The 11,871-nt window shown below is 38.1% G+C and overlaps 1 pseudogene; it reads right to left on the bottom strand.

Moving 5' to 3' along the window:
• Positions 1-8,862: 8,862 nt before the first annotated feature.
• LOC127237562 (60S ribosomal protein L17-like) lies at positions 8,863-11,560 on the bottom strand (annotated as a pseudogene).
• Between the last annotated feature and the right edge of the window lie 311 nt (positions 11,561-11,871).

Here is an 11,871-nt window from a genome sequence, read left to right as displayed (position 1 = left end):
GATGCTTTATAAAGTACAACTTATTTATTGATTGATTTATTTTTGATATCACAAGACCAGGTTTCTCTGTGATGCTTTGGAGACTGTACTGGAACTAGCTCTGTAGACCAGGCTGGCCTCGAACTCACAGAGATCTGCCTGCCTCTACCTCCCCAGTGCTGGCATTAAAGGCTTATGCAACCACCACCCTGCTAACAACAAGTTAGTTCCCTGAGGAGTCTTGGAACTTAAGAGATCAAGTTTTTCATTTTTTTCTCTGTCTATATCCAGTTCATGATTTCATGGAACAACGTATTTATATGGCTCCCAGCTTACATATTTTGTAAATCAATTGTACCATTTATTACATTCTGTAACTCAACTAGGAGGTGCAATGTAATTTATTAGAATAATTTTTACACACATCACATGAAGCTCAATTTTTTTTCCATTTTGAATGGAAAATACTATTGCAAAAAATATAGTTTTTAGAATTTTTATTTTTCTGAGAATGTGAACTAAAATCCTGGTTAAATTTTAAAAGATAATTTTAAAAATTTGACTGATGTATCAGGAAAATGCAAAAATAAGTTCACAAACACAAGAAAGCCAGATTCCATGGGGGCCTCATGTTCTTTACAGGCACTTGTTTACATGGCTTACAATTCTTCCTTCTTGCCTAGAGTTTATGCTTACAAACTATGTCCAACCACACCCTTCCCATTCTCTAAATTTTAGTTCTCTCTCAGCCCACCCATATATGTTTGTAGGTGCATATGTGTGGATGTTCTCTAGTATGAATATATAGGCATGACTGTCTTATCAATGAGATTAATTGCATTTTTGTTATGACAGTCAATAAAGTATTAGGTTCGTGAAATCTCAAAGAATGAATTATATTAGCAGCAAAGATAATTTTAAATAGTCAAAGTTCTTTCATTGTATTATGTTTATATTATATTCAGATAAGAAACAGTTTGCATATTTCATTTTCATGATGCATAGATACATCCATATTAAGAACATTCAGAGAACATTTTCCAATTAATGTTTCTGCTTTCTCACAACCATGATTTCCTGCTTGTTTTATTTAAAGATTTTGCTTCTTTGTCTTTTAAAAACACAAATCCAAACATTTCCTATAGCTAAGTCTACTTTTTTTTTTATTAATTGAAAACAATATCCTTTCATTTTCTCCCAGTGCTGATTGCATTATCCCCCACCTTCCCATATGAGCTGTAAACTAGCCTTCATCTACCCCTTCTGCATGCATGTCTAGAGTAGAGAGTATCAGAGAAAAGTCACATTTTTGACCTGAACTTCCTGTAGGATATAAAGACAACAAAGACAAGGGAGGATGTCAGGGATTCTCTACTCATTTTATAAGTATACAATAGATAACAACAACTATTACTGATAGCTTTAATTTTATACTGGGGTCTACTATATAACCACAAGTAGATTGAGAAATAAATAAATCTTATCTGAATACATTCAGTCATTAATATAGCACTGTTAATTATATGGCCTCCCATCTCCAGAGTTTTACTATAACCATTAAATGTCTTCTTATTTTCACTCATTGTTATATTTTTAATCATTACCATACACTAAGACATCTGATAAAAATGGAATTTAATATATTTTTAATCTTAATTTATTTTTTATTTTTATTTTACATATCGATCCCAGTTTCCTCTCCCTCTCTCCCTCTTTTCCTCGCTCCCTCCCTCTCATGGCCCCTGACCACCCTCCCCTCCCATCCCCCCACTCCACATGTAGGGTGATGCTATCCAAAAGGGATCATCTAAATCTGTCAAGTCATTTGGAGTAGGGAATAGGCCCTCCCTCCTGCCTCTAGGTTAAGGGAGTATCCCTCCATGGGGGATGTGTCTGAGAGGTCCTTTTGTGCACCAGTAATACATCCTGGTTCCACTGTCTGAGGACCCTTAGACTGCTCAGGCCTTCTAGCTGAGACCCATATTCAGGGGGTCTGAGTCAGTCCCATGCTGGATTCCCAGTTATCAGTCTGGGGGTCAATTAGCTCCTTCTTGTTCAGGTAAGCTGTCTCTATGTGTTTCTGATGCCTGGTCTTATCCTCCCTCTCTGTATCTGGATTCCAGTTCAGTTCAGTGTTTAGTTGTGGTTGTTTGCTTCTGTTTCCATCAGTTACTAGATGAGGACTCCATGATGGTGGATAAGTTAGTCATTTTTCTCATTATCAGGGAAGGGCATTTTATGGTAGCCTTTCCACTGTTGCTCAAATTGTTGTTAGCTGGGGTCAGTCTTGTAGGTCTTTGGACATTTCTATAGGTTCAGTTTTCTCTTCAGACCTATAATGGCTCCCTCTCTTATGCTCTCTCTCTCTCTCCTCTTTTCTATTCCTCCCCTGAATCTATCTTCCTAGTCCCACAAGCTTTGCTCTCCTCCCCTTCTCTTTCTACTATTTCCCTCTCCACTCACTGCCCCCCCATGCCCCAAGATCTGGAGATCTTGTTCCTTCCCCCTTCTGTGAGGGACCTTATATGAATCTCTTAGAATCCTCCTTGTATCCTAGTTCCTCTGGTGGTGTAAATTATAGGCAGGTGATCCTTTGCTCTAGGTCTAAAATCCATGTATGTGCAAGTACATACCATGTTCCTCTTTTTGTGACTGGTGATCCTCATTCAGGATGGTTTCTTCAAGTTCCATCCACTTGCCTTTGAATTACAGAATTCCATTGTTTTTTTCTGCAGAGTAGTATTCCATTGTGTAAATGTGCCACATCTTCTTTATCCATTCTTCAATTGAGGGACATATAAGTTGCTTCCAGATTCTTGCTATTACAAATAATGCTGTTATGAATATAGTTAAGCACATGTCTTTGATGCATGGATTTGGGTATATGCCTAAGAGGAGGATTGCCAGGTCCTGTGGTAGACTGATTCCTGTTTTCCTGAGGAACTGCCACACTAATCTACAAAATGGCTGTATGAGTTTTCACTCCCACCAGCAGTGGAGGAATGTTCCCGTGTCTCCACATCCTCTCCAGCATAAGCTGTCATTAGTGTTTCTAATTTTAGTCATTCTGGCAGGAGTAAGATGGTGTCTCAAAGTTGTTTTGATTTGCATTTCCCTGATAGCTAAGGATGTTGAACACTTTCCTAAGTGCCTTTCAGCCTTTAGGATTTCCTCTTTTGAGAGTTCTCTATTCAGTTCTGTACCCCATTTCTAAATAGGGTTATTTGGTATTTTTGTTGACTAGTTTCTTGAGTTCTTTGTATATTTTGGAGATCAGACCTTTGTCAGATGTAGGATTGTGTAAGGAGTAGGGTTTTTCCTGCTGCCGCTGGTCTGGTCCCGCCGCCACGCCAGCCCCAATTAACACACAGAGACTCTGTATTTGATATAATGCTATTGGCCCAGTACTAATTTCTTATCGGCTAGCTCTGTCTTATGTATTAACCCATTTCTGCTGATCTATGTATTTTCACGTGGTTTTCTCTTACAGGGGAGCTGGCCAGCATTCTGCTTTCTCTAGAGCCTCCATCCTCACTCCAACTTCCTACTTCCTCTTTCCTCCTTGTCTCCTAGCCCCACCTATTTTCCTTTCCTATTGGACATCAGTGCTTTATTCAATAACCAGTATGAGAAACATATTTACAGAATGTCATCTCCCATTAGGATTGGTAAAGAACTTTTACCAGTCTATGGGCTGCCGTTTGGTCTTATTAACTGTGTCCTTTGCCTTACCGAAGCTTCTCAGATTGAGGAGGTTCCATTTATTAATTGTCAATCTCAGTGTCTGTGTTTTGTTCAGTTATGTTCAGGAAGCAGTCTCCTGTATCACTTTGTTCAAGGGTACCTCCTACTTTCTCTTCTAAGAGATTCTGTGTGGATGGATTTATGTTGAGGTCTCTGATCCATTTGCACTTGAGGTTGTGTGCATGGCGATAGATATGGGTCTATCAGCAGTCTTCTACACGCCATCATCCAGCTGTGGCAGCACCATTTGTTGTGTTTTCATCCTCCCATTCTATACTTTTAGCTGTTTTGTCAAAAATTGGTGTTTGTAGGTGTGTGTTAATATCAGGATTTTCAATTCGATTCCATTGTCTATTTTTGTCTATTTTTGTGCCAATACCAGTCTGTTTTCAGAACAATGGCTCTGTAGGGGACCTTAAAGTCAGGGATGGTGATGCCTCCTGAAGTTCATTTATTGTACAGGGCTGTTTTGGCTATCCTGGGTCTTTTGTTTTTCCATAAAAAGTTGATTATTATCCTTTGAAGGTCAGTGAAGAATTGTGCTGGGATTTTAATGGGGATTGCATTGAGTCTGTAGATTGCTTTTGGCAACATTGCCATTTTTACTATGTTTTTCCTACCTAATCAACATCATGGGAGATACTTTCATTTTTTGGTATCTTTTTTATATTTCTTTCTTTAAAGACACAAAGTTCTTACTATATAGGTCTTTCACTTGTTTGGTAAGTGTTATCCCAAGATACTTTATGTTTTTTGTGGCTATTTAAAGGGTGATGTTTCTCTGATTTCTTTCTCAGACTCTTTGTCGTCTGAATAAAGTAGGGATAATGATTTTTTTAGTTTATCTTGTATCCTGCTACTTTGCAGAAGGTGTTTAAAAGCTGTAGCAGTTCCCTGATAGATCTTTTTGGGTCGCTTATGTAAACTATCAGATCATCTGCAAAAAGTAAAAGTTTGAATTCTTCCTTTCCAATTTGTATCTTCTTGATCTTCATTTGTTGTCTTATTGTTTTAGTTAGAACTTCAAGTACAATATTGAAGAGATATGGAGAGAGAGGGCAGCCTTGTCTTGTTCCTGATTTTAGAGGAATTGCCTTAAGCTTCTGTCCAGTCAGTTTGATGTTGGCTGGTGGTTTACTGTATGTTGCTTTTATTATGTTTAGGTATGTTCCTGTTATCCCTATTCTCTCCAAGACCTTTATCATGAAAGGGCATTGAATTTTGTCAAAGGCTTTTTCAGCATCTAGGGAGATGATCATGTGGTTTTTCTTTTACATTTTGTTTATATGGTGCATCACGTTGATAGGTTTTCCTATGTTAAACCATCCTTGCAACCCAGGGATGAAGCCTACTTGGCCATGGTGGATGATATCTCCAATGTATTCTTGGATTCGGTTTGCCAGTATTTTATTGAGTATATTTGCACCAATGATTATGAGGGATATTAGTCTGTAGATTTCTTTCTTAGTTGTGTCTTTGTATGGCTTGGGTACCAAGATGATTGTGACCTCATAAAAAAGAGTTTGGTAATAAACCTGTTTCTATTTTGTGGAAGAATTTGAGGAGTATTGGTATTAGCTGTTCCTTGAATTTCTGGTAGCATTTTGCACTGAAGCCATCTGGCTCTGGACTTCTTTTGGTTGGGAGGCTTTTGATGACTATTTCTATTTCATTAGGGGTTAGAGGTATATTTGAGTTGCTTATCTGTTCCTGATTTAATTTTGGTAGTTGATAGTTATCTAGAAATTTGTCCATTACCTTTGAATTATCAATTTTTTTAGAGTACAGGTTTTCAAAGTATTACCGAAAATTGTTTTGATTTCCTCTGTGTCCATTTTCATTTCCCCCTTTTCATTTCTAATTTTTTTTAATTTGTATGTTCTCTCTCTCTGCTCTTTGCTTAGTTTGGATAAAGGTTTGTTTTGATGTTCTCAAAAAACCAACTCTTTGTTGCATTGATTTTTTTTTTTTTGGTATTGTTTTCCTGGTTTCTACTTTATTGATTTCAGCCCTCAAATTAATTTTTTCCTGGTGTCTACTCCTCTGGGGTAAGTTTGCTTCTTTTTGTTCTAAGGCTTTCAGTTGTGCTGTTAATTCTCTAATGTGACTACCCTCTACCCTCTGTGTTCTTCATATGGGCACTTAATGCAATGAAATTCCCTCATAGCACTGCTTTCAAGGTGTTGCATAAGTTAGAGTATGTTGTGTCCTGTGTACTAATTCTCCTTGAATTTTAGGAATTCCTTAATTTTTTTCTTTATTTCTTCTTTGACCCAGGTGTAGTGCAATTGTGCATTGTTCAGTTTCCATGAGTTTTTATGGCTTCTGTGATTTGTGTTGTTGTTGAATTCCAATTTTAAAGCATGGTGGTCTGATAAGACACAGGGGAATATTCCTATTCTTTTGTATCTGGTGAGGTTTGTTATGTTGCCTAGTATGTGGTCGACTTTAGAGAAGGTTCCATGTGGAGCAGAGAAGAAGGTATATTCTTTTGAGTTTGTATGAAATGTTGTATAGATGTCTGTTAAACCCAATTGAGACATAACATCTGTTAGTTCTTTTATTTCTTTATTAAGTTTCTGACTGGTGGTCCTGTCTAGTGGTGAGAGTGGTATGTTGAAGTCTCCTACTATCTCTAATGTAGTGTGTGAGGTTTAGTGTGAGCTTTGAGTTTTAGTAGTGTTTCTTTTACAAATGTGGATGCCTTTGTATTTGGGGCATAGATGTTCAAAACTGAGACTTTGTGCTCATAAATTTCTCTTGTGATGAATAGGAAATCACTGTCTTCATCTCTTTTGATTGATTTTGGTTTGAAGTCTAACTTGTTAGATATTAGGATAGCCACATCTGCTTGCTTCTTGGGTCCATTTGTTTGGAAGATCTTTTCCTAGCCCTTTACTCTGAGGTAATGTCTGTCTTTGAATCTTAGATATGTTTCTTATATGCAGCAGGATGGATTGTCTTCTTATTCATTCTGTTAGCCTGTGTCTTTTTATAGGCGACTTAAGACCATTAATGTTGAGGGAAAGTTAGGCCCATTGATTGTTAATGCTTGTTTGTTTTAGATTTGTTGTTAGAGGTGATATTGTGAATATTTTTGCCCTTGGCTTCTGGTGATGTGGGATTATCTATTGCCTATGTCTTTGTGAGCATAGTTAACTTCCTTGGGTTGGAGTTTTCCTTTCAGGACTTTCTGTAGGGCTGGATTTGTAGATACATATTGGGAAAATCTGGCTTTGTCATTAAATATCTTGTTTTCTTCATCTATAGATTTAAATTTTTGCTAGGTATAGTAGCCTGGGTTGGCATCTGTGAACTCTTAGTGCTCATAGAACACCTATCCAGGCCTTGAGAGTTTCCATGGAGAAGTCAGGTGTAAGTTTGATAGGTCTTCCTTTATATGTTACCTGGCCTTTTTCCTTTGCTGCTCTTAATATTCTTTCTTTATTCTGTATGTATGTTAGGTGTTTTGATTATTATGGGTCGAGGGGTCTTTTTTCTTTGGTCCAATCTATTTGGTGTTTGGTATGCTTCTTGTACTTTCATGGGTATGTCCTTCTTTAGATTGAGAATGTTTTCTTCAATGATTGTGTTGAATATGATTCTGGGGGGGCTTCTTCACCTTCCTCTATGTCTATTGTTCTTATGTTTGGGCTTCTCACAGTGTCCCACATTTCCTGGATGTTTTGTGTTAAAGAGTTGTTGGACTTACAATTTTCTTTGGTCAATGAATCTATTTCGTTTAGTTTATCTTCAGCGGCTGAGATTCTCTTTTCCATCTCTTGTATTTTGTTGGTTATGCTTGTGTCTGTAGTTCCTCATTTACCTAGTTTTTCTATTTCCAGCATTCCTTCAGTTTGTGTTTTCTTTATTTTGTCTCTATTTCAGTTTTCAAGTCTTGAACTGTTTTGAACTGTTTCCTTCACCTGCTTTTTTTTTTTTTTTTTTTTTTTTTGGCTTTCCGAACTTTCTTTAAGAGATTTGTTCATTTCTTCCAATTTTTTGTTTGTTTTTTCTTCCATTTCTTTAAGGGTTTTTCTCACATCGTCTTTGAGGGCCTCTATCATTTTTATGATGATAATTTTTACATCGTTCTCTTCTGCTTCATTTGGTTTGGAGTGTTCCGTTCTAGTTGGTGTAGAGTCCCTAGATTCTGGTGGTGTCATGCTTGTCTTTCTATTGTTAGGTGTTTTCTTGTATTTCTATTATTCCCCTCCCTTCTTCCAGTAGGTGCAGATGGGGTCTCTCTCTCTCTCTTTAAGGTATGCTACTGGTGGGCTTCCGTGGGTCAAAAGTTCAATGTCTATACTTCCAGGTGGTCAAGCTTTATAGGAGGTCTATCCTCAGGCAGGGTCCGGCAATGGGGGGTCAAAGATCAGGCTCCAGCAGAGGCCCTGCAATGGGTGTCAAAGATCCAGTAGGCAGGGACTCAGGATGGTTCTGGGGGGATAGGTGGGCCTCTGAAAGAGGCCTGGAAATCAGCAGAGGACTGTTGGTGGCAGTCAGAGATCAGGCAAATGGGGACCCAGGGTGGTCCCACATGGATAGGTAGGTATAGTGTGCTCAGAGCAGCTCCAGGAAGTTCCCCAAAGGTGGAAGGATTGTTGAATCCACCCTCTGTTCCAGTGCTCAACCAGAGTCGTGGGACAGTGGATAGGGTGTAGCACAGGGTGGGGGGAGGGCAGACTCTTTGTTGGGGGTGTGTGTATGAGAGCATCAGGAGTGCTCTTGCTTGGGACAGGACACAGGGGGGAGCAAGATTAGGGGCCAATCCAGGGAGTTCCCAGGAAAGGGTGTGTGTGTGTGTGTGGGGGGATTCAACCCAAACTTGTCCCAGACTCACCTCTAACAGAGGCCCAGTGATGGTGCTCAAAGATCTGGCAGGCAGGGACTCTGAATTTAATATATTTTAAATGATTTGTTATTCTTTGTTATAATGACTTTTCAACATTTTTAATGAAAGGGTAGATGTTCATAACACAAATTTATTTTTAGTACAATAATAGTATAATTTATCAGATTGTTTTTATATATACATATGCATACATACATAATTTGATTCACAGATTTTATGAATGCTCAATCCTAACTTTTCCAATGTTTTTTTTTACTTTTATCTGCATTTATTTTATGTCATGTTTATTCCTGTGCCATAAGTTTTTGTTTGTTCAGTTTTTTCTGGGATATCTTCTTCTTCTGTGTAGCCTCCTCTTATGGCTTTGGAACAATCTGCTCCTTTTCAGTAAGGATCATCTTGATGTGACACGGGGAGCTCATGTAAGGGTTAATCTGGCCGTGAGCTCTGTAGGTTTGTCGGCGCATCTTAAGTGCTTAATTCATCTGGATGTGTTCAATGACCAGAGAATCTATGTTAGGCCCTTAAGCTCAGCATTATCTCTGCATTTTTAAGCATGTGCAGCAAAAATTCATCACTCTTTTTTTGGCCACTGGCCATGTGTCCAGCCCCACTGTTTGGCCTGGGCGCACCTGCCTACTCCACCATTATACTGCCAGAATGGCACACATACTTCTTCAAAGTGACATCTTTCAGGTATTTGGTGGCTTTTCAGATATGCATGCCCTTGATGGCCTGGGCAGTTCCACAGGTGTTCTTAAAGTGAATCCGAAAATTCGACCCTCTTGACTTGCATGATTTCATGGGGTTTTCTGGGTTGAAAAGAGTAGCGAACTATCTTCACAGGTCTCCTCAGGCTTCCAATGTCTCTTATGAGGAACTAAGAATATTAAGTTTGTAAACAGCCTAAACCATGTAGGTATCAGGCTATTTGTAGTATATGTGTGTGTATGTGAATATATGATGCTATAGATAAAACTTCCAAGGCCTTATACATGTTGCACATCTACTCTACTACTAAAGTACACCCCAGCCCTAGTATTATACTTCTAATTCCAATGTCCATATTTATTCCAGTTTACTGTACAAATGTATGTACATTCATATTGTCTCATATGTATTTATGACATCTATGCTATTTGATTATTATAAATTGATATATATAGTAAAACAAACTGTGATTCAGAATAGGAGGGGGTGTAAATTGAGTGTTTTATAGAGCATGCAACTTCATGAACTAACAGGTAACATACATATGCCTGGGATTTTGTCAGGTTTGGTCTTTGTACTATTAAATATTATATTTCACCTTTCTTTGCATAATTTTTACAGTGATTTTTTTACAGTCAGTCTCAGAAATATCAATATGGTTATTGTGTGCTATACAGCTTTGTAATGTGATTTAGAAATTGGTTTGTGTTGTTCTTTCAACATATAATAGTTTAATATGAAAATTGCTTTCTGGTATCATTTCCCACAGCTCTCCTTAATAGGCACTTCATAAAAGTAAGAGTTCATTATCTGAAAAGAGATCTTGCCTCCTCCTCTCCAAGAAAATGTGAGAAAACATTCCTAATATGCTAGATTCTGAATAATCAAACATGTTTTGCTGGGAGGGAAGCATTCTGTGACAGACTTTCAGGGACATGTAAGATATCAGGGAGATAGTTTCCAGACCATTACAATAATAGCCATGTCTTCATAAAGTCTGCTTTCTACCCTACCACTGAAAGAGAAACAGTAGAGCACAGCCTACCTTCAGAAATTTCAAGGGGAACGGTGCTTGGTCAATAATTATTCATGGCATTAAGAGTGGATTTCAAAGATGATTACTTGAAATAGTTTTAGATAAAATATTTTAAAATTGTAGGTAAAGAACTCATTAATGCATCCTATGGCAACACCAAGAGAGAGTGCCTTGACATACAATAAAAGTAACATTCAGAAAAGTTGTAATTCTAGTACATTAAAAAGTGAAGAGGATTCTAGTGTTTAGTTTATAGGTGTTTGCTTCTGTTTCCAACAGGTACTAGATGAGGGCTCCATGTTGGTGGATAAATTAGTTCTTGATCTCACTATCCCGGAAGGGCATTTATGGTAGCCTTTCCATGGTTGCTCAAGATGCAGAGGGAGAGGACAAGACCAGGTTGCAGAAACACATAGAGACAGCTGACCTGAACAAGGAGGAGCTAATTGACCCCCAGACTGATAGCTGGGAATCCAGCATGGGACTGACTCAGACCCCCTGAATATGGGTCTCAGCTAGAAGGACTGAGCAGTCTAAGGGACCTCAGACAGTGGAACCAGCATGTATTCCTGGTGCACAAAAGGACCTTGCAGACACATTCCCCCATGGAGGGATAACTGCCTTAACATAGAGACAGGAGAGAAGTTCTAGTCCCTACTTCAAATGACTTGTCAGATTTACATGACCCCACCTGGATGGCATAGCCCTACATGTGGAATTGGGGTAGGGGGATGGGAGAAGAGGGTGGTCAGGGTGCATGTGAGAGAGGAGAGAGGGTAAGAAGGGGGGAGGGAAGGAGAGAGGTAGAAGGAACTTGGATCGACATGTAAAAAAAAAAAAGTGAAGAGGAGAATAAATAAAATCTAATCAAATTTGGTTTAATATGGCCAAAATACCAATCAGCCTGGAGAGTCATTAGTAATATTAGTAATATATTTTATATACTGTTTTCTCATTAAGCTTTTGAAATCTGTGAATAGAGAAGCTTACCAAACTTTTCAATTTGGAATACCCTTTATATATTCATAACCAATGGCTTGTAGTTTTTGAGCATAACTTTTGACTGTGTGCTCCCATGAATCTTGACCACTTATTTCTGTATTAATAACACATGACATAGCAAATATACAACAGATAAGTAAAAAGAATGAAGAAAAGGAAGACAAAGAACGGTCAAAGAACATTGGAATGAAACTGTACACCCACTTGAGAGGTAAAATGCCTACTTACTTCATGTCTCGCATATCATCTATCTGAATTCATATGTTACATAACTTCATATATTTTTATAAATTATCCTTCCAAATGTAGTATTTTTTTCCAGTAACAACTTAGCAGAAAGAAACTAGAGTCAAAGAGTAGAAGGTTCTTGGCATCAAGATTATAGCCAAGGACAATTATGTTAAATTGCTTAGCATGCTGTGGAATTAATTGCCCATGATCTTAAGCATAAATACTTAATTTATAAAACAGCCTCTAAACAGGCTGGCCCACATTTAGATACATGAACATTTTGGTAAGTAAGTGGCATTCATATATTTAACCT

This window comes from Phodopus roborovskii, unplaced genomic scaffold (assembly GCF_943737965.1).
Source record: "Phodopus roborovskii unplaced genomic scaffold, PHOROB, whole genome shotgun sequence".
NCBI lineage: Eukaryota > Metazoa > Chordata > Mammalia > Rodentia > Cricetidae > Phodopus > Phodopus roborovskii.
The sequence above is the reverse complement of the archived record's forward strand: the minus strand, read 5'-3'. Positions and strand labels throughout refer to the sequence as shown.